The following is a 12,192-nucleotide window of genomic DNA, read 5'->3' on the forward strand; positions in this document are numbered from 1 at the left end:
ATACAATCCTTGCACCCACTGTTCCATACTCTCTTATATTCTCCTTCCACTTCTTGCTTATCATCAGACATACTCCCTCTCTTGCCCTCTCATTCTCACTGACTCCCGCACATATACCTACACCGTATTCCCATTCTCTCATCCTTTCACCTTTCCATTTAGTTTCAGTCAATCCACATATATCCACTTTTGCATCCTCAAGCACCTGGACAATCTCTCTCTCTTTCACTTCATCATTCACTTCATCATTCAATATTAAAGAATATTTATTCAATAATACTTGAGAGCAGGACAATGAACTGTCTTGTGAAAATCAAGCAATGATTACTTTATGCCGGCTTACTTCGCCGATTCTCTAAGGATGAGAATTTATAAACTTTCTCAACAGTACACAGAAGAGACTAATTATTCAGTACTGTTGGCCTCTGAAGAAAGTGAATCCACCCCTGACAACCAATAACTAATGCTATTAATAATAAACAGGTTCTTGCTGGTGCATTTAACTCCTAGATGGCACAACGGATTTAGGTTAATACAAAAGGACTGGCCTAAGTACCAGTTGTGAATAATGCAAAACGTTTATGCAAACTAGGAGCTGCAACTGGAATAAGCTTAATATGGAAAATAAAACACTTTACATTACATTAAGCTCAAGAAAAAGAACTTAAATTTATTGATTACAATGAAATAAATTTACATTACATTTCAAAATGAATTCAAAATAAGGAGATCGCACTCACTCGCTCACTCAAAAGCTAACTCTTAAACCTAGGAAAAAACGAAAAGAAATACTGGTCTAAAAAGTGGACAAAGTGGATGACTGGGCGTCGTTGCTGAGGAAAGACGCTGCACACGCTGAGCCTCTCGCCAATCACGCTAGGTGGGAATTCAACGGCGGCGGCAGGAACTAGGCGTCGTTGCTGAGGAAGGACGCTGCCACACACACACTACCTGCTTCCACGGTGCTCAAATCTTGACTGAGTTCAAATCGTGAGAGAGAGGCGAGTGTCGAGCCGCACTTGCTAACAGCCAACGAGTGTGATTGATACACACCCGCAATATCACTCAGCGAAGGTGCTAACATCGTGCACAAGGACGATCACTTATGAAACAGTGAAAAATGTCCTGAAAAACACTCCCGATAGGGTGAATATGTGGCGGTTGACTGAGTGATAAATACTGGGATTCCACTAGAATTCGCAGTTTCCCACCAAAGTTTAATGTTACGAGATTATTCAAATATAGGACGTGCTGACTCGTGACAGAGAGCAAGATATGCCTTGTGCACATATACACAACAGCCAGCTTTTGGTCTGAAATGAGTATAGAGAAAGTACAAGGATACAGGGAAGGGCTTGCAATGAGTTGTCTCAGACAGCTGAGTCTCAGTTAAGAGGAGAATGTGAGGTTAATGGAGGAGAGGTGGTGCTCAACAGAGGTAAAGTTAGACAAAAGGCCATGAATGTTGCAGAAATGATGAAGTGAGTCAGACAGTGGTTCCAGGCATCTCACTGGGTCGTCACCGGGAGAGGGGCACATGGTGGGGGCTTTGATGTCCACCTCCCCTTCCTTTTGAGGACTCCGAAGCTTGTTATATGACGCCATTTTTGTTGAATTTTGAATAGGAAGTGTAGTGTCTAATGTGAATGTAGTTTGGTGTTGATAGAGAAATTTGTATTGGAGAGTATGCTGGCCTACTCTCTGTTACTGAAACACTGAAAGAGTTCACTGGGGGGGGATGGTCTAGTCGTGAGGGCTGATAAAACGGTAGCTCTAGCTCTGCCTTTCAACAACTTCCCATTCATCTTGGGAGCACCGTCCTGCTCGACTGGTGCTACAGTATACTCCCTACGAAATGAAAAGTATAGTTAATTTCTGATAGTTTATTTCTGAAAATGAGACTCAGATATTCTCCTGTAAGTTAGTTTCGTATTCAGAGTATATCAAAAGGATGTGTATGATTTACAAGACGACGTCTGCTTATTTACTTATCCATTTATTTCTGCAACATCAGAGAAATTTTATCCAGCTTTGGAAAGATTTTTTCGAATTGAAAAGGTTAGATAAAACTTTCAATAACCCATTCTTCGCTAGGGGTTCTATACAAAAATCATTTGGAGGTACCACACGTAAAATAAAAGACAATATAGATAAGGGGTTGTAATATGCAAAATATATCGCTAATGAAGATGTACAATAATCCATTCATCTTAATCGACCCAGATTTTCTTCGTTTTGCAGTCTATTTCGTCCAGCCAAGTGAAAGAGTAGGAAAAGACTGTGGCTCCACCTTCTTCATATAGTACTTCTTTGTGACTAATATAATTTTCAAGTAGTAATTTATTATTAAAACACAGCATTAAAGATGGGAAGATGACAATTATAGGCTAAGTTAGAGTAATACAACAACCGACTCTAGTAAATAAACATCAAAACTAGAAAGCACTCTGAGACCGCATACCTCCGCCAATGCCATGCCATTAAAATGCATCAGGATCCAGATCTGTCGATTTAGGATCCGGATCCTGAGCAGATCAGCCACAAAATCTAATAAATTCTTTCTTGGTCCATGGCCCACCTTTCCATAAAATTTCATCGAAATTAATTGAGAACTTCTGTAGACATTGTCCGGGATACTTCGGATTCGGATTCGGATCCGTCCCTCACTTTAATCATTTCTACCTTGGCCCATGGCCCACCCTTCCATAAAATGTCATCAAAATTCATTCATAACTTTTTAATTAACCCCGGATCCGGATCAGTGGATATAGGATCCTGATTCGGATCCAGATCCGCCTTCAAATTTAACAAATTCTTTCTTGATCCATGGCATACCTTTCCACAAGATTTCATTTAAATTCATTGAGAACTTTTGGAGATTTTGAATGGGATACTCCGGATCCGGATTTGTATCCTCACCAAAATTTAATAATTTCTTCCTCCTTGGCCTATGGCCCATCGTTCCACAAAACTTCATCAAAATCAGTTCATAAATTTTTGAGTAATCCTGCTAACAGACAGACAAACAAGCACACCAACCAACGTGGGCTAAAACATGACCTCCTTGGCTGAGGTAATAACAACGTTAAGGAAATCTTCGTATGTATACCTAACTCCTCCCCCCCCCACACACACACATACTCTTAGGCAAACATGCATAAAACATTCATTAATGCTCTAACACGTAGGCCCATAGACAGTTACGCACATATACGTACTCAAGCACGCATATACACAGCTACTCAAGCACACACATCTACATACATACACAGTTGCACACACGCATACATACAGACAGACATACATCTCTCTCTCTCTCTCTCTCTCTCTCTCTCTTATATATATATATATATATATATATATATATATATATGGAACCTCTGTGGTAAAGTGGTAAAGTGTGCTTTTTCGTGCACTGAAGAATGAGGGTTCGCGCCCCGCCATGGTAATAAACTTTGGGAGCGTTCTTCTGGCCACATACTGCATTGGCAGACATCAGGGGTGCTGTGGTCGAACCAGTGACGCATACTATAAAGTATGCTTGCACCCAGTCGACTTGTGCAGGCCAATTACACTTGATTCACAGACTACACACACATCCAAAGCCACTCCAACTCTACAATACACTTACAAGCACTTCTCATCCTACATACAATCTCTACCAGACAGCTTGAGCCACTTGGTAGAGATACATTGGCTGTATCGTCCCCGCTTCGGTTGGGATAGGCCGGACCTCCAGTGGACTCTCAAACAGCTGATGAGATCTATCTATCTATCTATCTATTGCCAGACGCCTCAATCCCATTTGGGGTGGCCACAAACAAATCGCCTCCAAGTCGCCCTGTCCCCCGCCATTTCACTCCCCTGCTCCCAGCTCACACCCCCCTCTCTCATATACCTCTCCACCCCATCCCTCCATCTCAACCTCGGCCTCCCCCTCCCTCTTTCCCCCTCCACCTCACTCACATACACTCTCTTCGTCAGTCTTTCACCCTCCATCCTCTCCACATGGCCAAACCACCTCAGTGTGTTCCTCATAACGCTTCCTATCACATCCACATCAACACCACAACGCTCCTTTATATCCTCATTCGTCAGCCTGTCTCTCCATGTGACTCCACAGGCTCCTCTTAAATAACTCATTTCCACTGCTCTCACTCTTGACTTGTGTCTTTCCAACAACGTCCAAGCTTCACTTCCGTACGTTAGAGTTGGTATCACAATACTGTCATGTAGTAACTTTTTCACTTCCATGCTCACTTCCCTGTTTCTTATCACTGCTTCCAAGGAACCAGCAACCTTTCTTCCCTGCTGTACCCTTTCAAGCACTTCACCCTCCAAACCTCCATCCTTACTCATCACACTGATGAGATGATATATATATATATATATATATATATATATATATATATATATATATATATATATATATATATATATATATATATATATATATATATATATATATATACTGTATATATATATATATATATATGCACTTTCAAAAACACACAAGTAAGCACAAATATGCAGGAATGCAGAGCCACTTATACACATGAGCGTGCTCATGTAAGTGCACACACACAAATACAGGCATGCACAGGCAATTACACGCACTCACAGAGACATACATAAATACAAACACGTCCTCAAGCCCTCACAGGCACTTACATAGGCTGACACACACATAAATAAACGCTCAGGCTAGCACAGAGAATTACACCAACGGACACACACATACATAAACGCCCAAGTACACACATTGACTTATACACACGAATACACACAAATATCTGAACTTGCACACTCAGACACACAAGCATAAGTACACACAGTAACGCCTAAGCATGGACAGAACACAGAGACATATACTAATATAAATATCCAAACGCGTACAGGCACTTGGACATGAACACACACACACACACACACACACACACACACACACACACACACACACCTGTCATGCTGAGTAAGTCCCATAAACTTTCTGAATGCTGGAAATTTGTTCCATTATTTCTCAAGAAGCTGTGCCAAGGCAGAGTAAACCCGTCCCCTGTCGTCATTTTAGTATAAACATATAAACGCAACAGGATACCTAGTCAAAGATGTCACATCAAATTTGGAGTAAATCGAGTGAAAATTGACAGTTTTATGAAAATTTGAAATTTTAGGCCCGACCCACCTGACATTGACCTCCCTACCGCTAACTGAGTGGTAACCCCTCTGATGTAATGAGGTATGATATAGGATGCAGATTTGAAAGCTGCACCTTTAGGTTTTGGTTCCATGATGATACGACGAATTTGAACAGAGTTATGGTAAAAAGTTTTTTTTTTTTGGGGGGGGGTGGCCAACAGCCTGCCCTTGGTCTAACTTGACCCAAAATTTAATCAGGTGATCAGAGTGACATAGCTCATCATCCCTGTAATTTTAGTGAAAATTACACCAAAAGTTTTCACGTAAAGTTGTCAACAGACAGACAGAGGGGCAGACAGACAGACAGACAAAAACAAACAGACAAGCAAACCATGCGAGAAAACAATACCCTTCCCAGAGCCCATCCGGGTTGGGGCCAGGTACTCGTATAATCCTCTAATGATATGCAGACTAAAATGAAGCTGATGCTGGAGTAGTGAAAGAGGTGAAAATGGTTTACGTTTGCATTTTTGCATTTGCGGAACTGCTGATTTCAAGATTTTTGCAGATTTGCGGTTGCAGAAGGCAATTCTTTTAGCTTGCAGATTCATCTTGAGGTTTATAATTAGATGTTTAGTTTGGATTAAGGATTATGTTTGTATACATTCTGTAGTTTTGTCAGGATGACAAAGGACTAGGGAGGGGGGTGGTGTTAAGAAGCTGGATTGCTAGTTAGGTAGACTGGAGAGTTCTTCGTACTTCTTGTATTTTTTTTGTGACATGTCAAAGTTGCCAGGTGGCCTGCTATTGTGAGCATACTATAGTTATTTTGTAAGTTGTACATTAACCCTTTCACACACGGATAAGTTAAAAAGTTTTGTGGGACATGAAGCTGTGGCTTTTCTCCCCTCCCCCCCCACCCACCGCTTGCTCCAAAAATGTGTATTCTCGGCTTATTTTCACCACCCAAACTTATTTATTTTGCCACAAAACCTACATATTCCTATTCGTCGGTGTGTGTTCTACATGATAAGCAAAAAAAAAATAATAATAACCTATGTTAGGGCCATGTGAATAAAATTCAGGAGCACACATCTCACTTCCCAACATCATAAGTTGAATGTTTACTAATCAGTCTCTACATGTTATACCATCATTGGAAGAGAATTTTATTAGCTTTCAAATGCTGGAAGTTCCAGTTTGATACGAGGTATGGTTTTCGAGTAATAGGTGAAAAAGTAAAACCCATTTCTGACAGACAACAGATTTTCTTATTCGGGGAGCTCTAGTGAAAAACTTTTCTCACCACTGTTATGTTTTTATTTTATCATCCAATGCAGAGTTTCATTGGCTTTCATTTGAGGCCACAACAGTGATCCTAGGCCTCAGTGTTTTCGAGAAAAATGCAAAAAACTACGGTGTACCCACGCCGTGTCGTGACTGTAGGGTGGTTTCCTGCCTTCCTCTAAGCTACTGCACATATTTCACCAATTGGTTGTACACTAGAGATGCACACTATATTCACATGATTTACTGTCACTATTTTTATAGCTGAATACTCACATTTGATGCAGGGTAGAGGCAGTGTAGTTGATTAGAAACAGTAGCACAATCTTTGTTGGGCCAACAGCTGATAACGACCAGGATTGCTTCATGAACACCAACTTTACTATTGCAAACACCAAATCTAATCACAACAGTGCCCAAACACTACACACAAGCACTACTGGTATAGTGAAATATGTTGCACAGCCGGGACGGGGGTAAGAGTAGAAATTTAAAGGGACAGAACAGTGCAGTACCTTCCCCACTCACAGCTCATTTGGTACTGAATAACCTGTCCACTCTCTTGCTGGTATCTGGATCCACAGTTGCCAACTCATTATTTTTGATGAGGAGCAGGAAAGCTATGATGCCTCCAAAAATGACACTGATCAGCCAAAAACTTTTCCTCTGATGAAAGTTTTTATGCTTTAATGACGCCAAAAGCGTCAATGAGTATAGTCACAGCCACACCCATATGATGACAAACGCGTCATCATGCGCGGAGGGGCTAATTTTGTTCTCTATTTCTCAATAATGTTTTATTTATGTTATTGTTTGTTAGATTATATACTTTCATCTCAGTTTGTATGCTAATTAATTTAGAGTGTTAGGCCTATGCAGTGTGAGAAAACTCTAGCATGTTTTAGATGCCTCCGAGTTGGTAACTCTTGTAACTGTTGCTCCCCTGAGAATGCATGAGCACTTTCTAGAAGTAGCAGATCACTCTAGAATATAGGAAGCTTACAAAAGGATGGGTATGAAACTAGAGCAGTTTCAGTCAGTTTTCAGTTCAGTTTGAGTGTAGTGCAGTGTCAGTATAGTGCAGTGCAGTTAGTGAAGTTTGTATATCTTTGGTACTTGTGAAAATAGTGTTGTTGGCAAGCATTAAATGTCAGTGCAGTTAGTGAAGTTTGTATATCATCAATACTTGTGAAAATAGTGAAGTGAAGTTGGCAAGCAATAAGAGTGGTTATCTGAAAAATAAAGACAGTGCTGTTGTACATTGAAAGGTTGCCTCTTGGAAAAACAACTCACTGGGCAACAACCCTCGTATACTAATCGACTGCTGTTGGAGCCTGTGGCAGTGTGGGACGGGGATGTAAAAATATGTCACTGTATATTTCCAATTTTATTGTTCACATGTTTATGCTATTTATGGACTCTATAATTTCAGTCAAGGACAAGATCCTAGTGGCCTTATTGGGTCACCCAGCACTTGTCAATATTAGAAGTTCCTGAACCACACTTCACTTTGGTACAAATCCTTTGCATTAGGCTGCAATGCATCAGGCAGCAAAGCACATGCTCAAATGAGAGTTGACTCTGAACAGTTACCACCAGTTCCAACAACACCACTACACTATCACCACAACACCACAGCTGCTGCCACCACCATCATCATCACAGTTACCACCACCACTGCAGATACAATCACCACCATCATCACAGCAATCATCAACACCACCAACACCATAGGTAACACCACCACCATCACCATCACAGGTACAACAGCCACCATCACCATCACAAGTACCACCACAACCATCACCATCACAGGTACCACCACGATCACCGTCACAGGTATCACCACTACCACCACCATCGCAACTACCACCATAACAGCTACCACCACCACCATCATCATCACACCTTCCACCACCATCACAACTACCACAGCTACCACCAGTTTCTGCTGAATAACATCGTCAGATCATGGTATCAGTGAAGTAATAGACATCGAAGTGTAGTTTTTTCTTTTTTATAACAGAACAGAGGAAGGAAAAACAAATGAAAAAAAAAACTCCCCCAACCTCTCTCTCTCTCTGTGCAAAGATGTATGTAACTCCACGGAAATGCCCCACCGCCTTTTCCATGTGCGCATATTGTAACACCAATGGGAATAATTATTTGGGACAACATTCAGAATACCTCAACCAACAAAAAACTGAAAATGATCCATCTGGGACCCAGTTTCATCAAAATATTTTTTCCAGTTTTGTCTGCACTTCACACACACACACACACACACACACACACACACACACACACACAGGATTATAGCACATTAGATAATATGTTAATCATTCATTTTTGTGGAAGAGTATGGCGAACTATATATATTGAATCTATGTTATCACCATGTTTATAATGATTTATGCTCGTACTATTATCATATGACATGAGTATTAGCGTATATTAAAACTAATGTAGATGGTAGCATATAAATTATATTATAAATTATAATGTAATTCACACCTTGGTTGTTTACAAAGGAATATTTATGACGTTGTTCTCTATAAGGGGTCTTGCTTAACTAGAATAGAAGTTTTAAACCAGTATTTAGAGGAAGTAGACAGTAGCACCAGTCGAATAGGGTGGTATTCCCAAGGTGGATGGAAAGCTGATGACAGGAAGAGGTGGAGCCCTCAGGAGTAGCTTCTGACTATCCAATTTTGTTAAACTTCTTCAGAGTGTCAGTAACACAGACAGTAGGCCACTGTGCTCTCCAGTACAAGTTCTTCTTATTGTCAACACCAAAATACATGCACATTACACACCACACTTCCTGTTCAAAATTACGAGAGAAAATGACATCTCAACGCCCAATCTAGGAGTCCCCAGGAGGGGGGACTATAAAAATCCCCAACATTCACCCACTACCAGTAACGGCCAAGAGAGATGCTTGGTTCTACTGTCTGACTCACTTATTTCTGCAACATTCGTGGTCTTCCTTCTAATTTTCTCTCTGTTGAACACCACCTCTTTTTCTTTAAACCTCACCTTCTCTTCTTTACTGAGACTCATCTGTCTGAGGCAACTGACAGCAAACCCTTCTCTGCGTCTTCCTGCTTTCTCTACATGCATTTCAAAGCCAAGGGTGGTTGTTGTGTATATATACACAATAACATATTTTGCTCTCATGTTCCTTAACTGTAGCACCAGTCGAGCAGGGCGGTACTCCCAAGGTGGATGGAATACTGATGACAGGGAGAGCTGGAGCTCCCGTTTCATCAGACCTCGGGACTACTTCCTGACCATCCTCCTTTGCTGAACTTTTTCAGTGTCTCAGTAACACAAGAGAGTAGGCCAGCATGCTCTCCAATACAAGTTTCTCTATCAACACCAAACTACATGAACAATACACACTACACTTCCTTTTCAAAAAAAAAAAAAAGGAACATGGCACACTACAACAATGTCTCAGAATCCCCAGGGGAAGGGACCAAAAATCCCCACCATCAGCCCCTCTCCCGGTGACACTCTTTGAGCTGCCTGGATCCACTGTCTGACTCACTTTTTCATTTCTGCAACATTCGCGGCCTTTCCTCTTTCTGCCTGTCGAACACCATCTCTCCTCCTCTAAACTTCACCTTCTCTTCCATACTGAGACTCAGCTGTCTGAGGCAGCTGATAGGAAACCCTTTTCTGTATCCTCCTACTTTCTCTATACTCATTTCAAAGCCAACGGTGGATATTGCATATATGTACGCAGCGACCGATCTTTCTCGTGTTCCTGAACTTGATTCTTCTGAATTCTCTTCTCTCTGGCTTCGGCTCTCCTGTCATTATCTAAATATATCTGCACTGTTTACTTATCCCCTAATTCTACTGACTATCAAAAATTCTTCGACTATCTTTCTTCTACGATGGAACACATTCAATCCATTTCTCCTTTCTCTGAAATCTCCATTCTATGAGATTTCAATGTTCACCATCACCTTCGGCTCTTCTCTCCTTTCACTGATCCACCTGGTGTACAAGCCTTCATCTTTTCTATCCTAAATGACCTAGGGTAGCTTGTACCACACCCTACCCATATCCCTGACTGCCTTGGAGAGAGCGCCAACATACTTGACCTCTTTCTTACAACTAATCCTTCTGCTTACACTATTAATCTTTTCTCTCCGTTGGGTTTCTCCTATCATAACCTTGTTACCTTAACCTGTCCTATCACTCCAGTACGGCCTGTGGACCCTCCAAAGAAACGTCATCTGTGGCACTTTGGAGCTGCAGATTGGGAGGCCCTCAGGCAGTACTTCTTTGATTTTCCCTGGAATGATTATTGATTCCATGGCCAGGAGCCATCTGAGTGTGCCTTGCACATCAGGGAGGTTATTCTTTTAGGCATGGAAGCATACATTCCTTTCTCATATCCTTTGACTAATGCAAGAAAGCCTTGGTTTAATCACGTTTGTTCTAATGCTGTCCGCAATAAGGAGAGGGCCTATAAAAGGTACCAGAGCCAACCCACCCCTGAATCACATCTTTTTTATGTTTCTGCGCAGAATCGTGCTAAGTCTGTTCTTCGCCCTGCTAAAAATAATTTCATCCGTACCAAATGCTCTCAACTCTCCAACTCAAATTCTTCCCGCTCTTTCTAGCTCCTTGCCAAAAACCTTTCTAATAGCTTTGCTTCATCATCCTTCCCTCCTCTTTTCTACTCTGATGGCTCTGTAGCTATTTCTTCTACTGATAAAGCAGATCTGTTTGCTCAGACTTTCTTCTCCAATTCCACCTTAGATGATCCTGGTGCTGTTCCTCCATCAATTCCTTCCTCTGACTTCCTCATGGCTGACATTAAAATTTCTTCAGCTGATGTATTTTCTGCCATCACTGGCCTCAATACTAACAAGGCATATGGGCCTGATGGAGTCCCTCCTGTTGTCCTCAAGAACTGTGCTTTTGTGCATATACCCTGCCTAGATAAACGTTTTTGCCTGTCTTTTAACTTATATTTTTCCTTCTTGCTGGAAGTTTGCTCTCATTCAGCCAGTCCCAAAGAAGGGTGACCATTCCCAACCCTCTAACTATCGTCCAATTGCTTTAACATCCTGTGTCTCAAAAGTTTTCGAGTCTATTCTTAACAGAAAAATTTTAAGGCATATTTCCTATCACAACCTTTCTGACTGTCAGTATGGGCTCCGTCAGGGTCGCTCCACTGGCGATCTTCTCACCTACCTTGCAGACTCCTGGTCATCCTCCTTTCGGGACTTTAGCGAAAGCTTTGCCATTGCACTTGACATCTCAAAGGCTTTCGATCGAGTCTGGCATAAATCTTTAATTTCCAAGCTGCCCTCTTACGGTTTCTATCCTTCTATCTTTTCCTTCATTTCTAGCTTCCTTTCTGGTCATTCTATAGCTGCTGTTGTAGACGGCCATCGTTCTTCTTCTAGATATATCAACAGTGGTGTTCCTCAGGGCTCTGTCCTATCACCAACTCTTCCTTTTATTCATCAGTGATCTTCTAAGCTGTACATCTAATCCAATCCACTCGTACGCTGATGATTCCACCCTTCACCTTTCCATTCGGTTCCTGCAACGTCCATCTCAGCAGTTACTTCAATAAACAAGGGATGAGGCTATGGCACACCTAATGTCTGACTTGGCTCTTATCTAACTGAGGTAAAAATAATCTTGTTTTTAATGCATCAAAGACTCAGTTTTTAATCCTATCAACTCATCAAAATTTTCCACAGGTGTACCCACTAATGTTTAATAATAGCCAGC

This window comes from Coenobita brevimanus, chromosome 24 (genome assembly GCF_032717465.1).
Source record: "Coenobita brevimanus isolate Jiangsu-jjx chromosome 24, ASM3271746v2, whole genome shotgun sequence".
NCBI lineage: Eukaryota > Metazoa > Arthropoda > Malacostraca > Decapoda > Coenobitidae > Coenobita > Coenobita brevimanus.